We start from the raw sequence: 1,143 nt of genomic DNA, 5'->3' as shown, positions 1-1,143 counted from the left end.
GGAGTCACCCCTAGAGTGGATCTTGATGAGTCCCAAATGACCAAGGCTTTAAAGCCTAGGAGGGTCATTAGGAGGGTTGCTAGGGAAGTCATCCCTAGTGAATATTTAGTGAACCCAATGAGCTCCAATAGGTATTGGGTTACTAGGAGCGTGATTTCATCACGCTAGATGAGTTAGGGTGTGCCAACCTTACTTGAATAGGTAGTTAACCTAATCATGGCAAAAGATGACACTTTAGGAATTTTCAAGGTGTAATTAAGCCTTGGAAATGAAATGGAAAATTATTCCTAAGGTGTTTAGGATGTGCCAATCACAATTGAAGGGTTTTCTAGGGTCAATCTAATTGGCACATAGTGATCTAAAAATCCTTAGTATATGATTTTAGGTCTAATACACTTAGGAATATGGATTTTATGGCAAAATGATCAAAAATGGCAACTAAGGCTAGAGTTAGGTATTTTCTATACCTTTACGTGTTATTTGCCATATATTGCTTGCCATATGCCATGTCATGACATCATACTTAATTTATCATCATTTGAAATGTCATGATAATGCTTAAGTTATTTATATGTCATGCTCTAGTTAAGTTTCACACTTTATGCCATGACATCATGACATTGGCACATGTTTTCATTTATGATACTATTTTATGCCATGCCATCATCTTTTGCATTTATAATCAATTAATTTGATTTAAGGACAAAAACATAATTTGATATGGAAATCAAATTGTTGTCTAGAAAATGCATGAGAACTTAGCTTAAGACGACCTAAACTCATATCTCACATCAAAATTGACTTGAATGTGTTTGATACACCTTAGATGTGTGTGAGATATTAGGATTGTGAGTTAGGATCAAGGTGCATAGTTCTTGTACCTAGATGAGCCTAATTCTAATTGGGGATCATAGGGAAAGCTTGTGTACAAGTCATGTACATTTAGCCCTAAGATTGTGGTCCCAAATTAAAGGGTTTAAAATCATTTTAAAATTGATTTGAAAAACCTTAATGAAGCTTTTCTAGTGATAGCATTCATCATTGAGCAAAGTGATACAAAGAGTGATTAACTTTGAGCTATTTCAAAGACTTTTGAACTTTGTATCAAGATTTGAAAATGGAAGTTATTTTCATAGAAAACTA

The sequence above is a fragment of the Zingiber officinale genome, chromosome 2A (genome assembly GCF_018446385.1).
Source record: "Zingiber officinale cultivar Zhangliang chromosome 2A, Zo_v1.1, whole genome shotgun sequence".
Taxonomy (NCBI): Eukaryota; Viridiplantae; Streptophyta; class Magnoliopsida; order Zingiberales; family Zingiberaceae; genus Zingiber; species Zingiber officinale.
The sequence above is the reverse complement of the archived record's forward strand: the minus strand, read 5'-3'. Positions refer to the sequence as shown.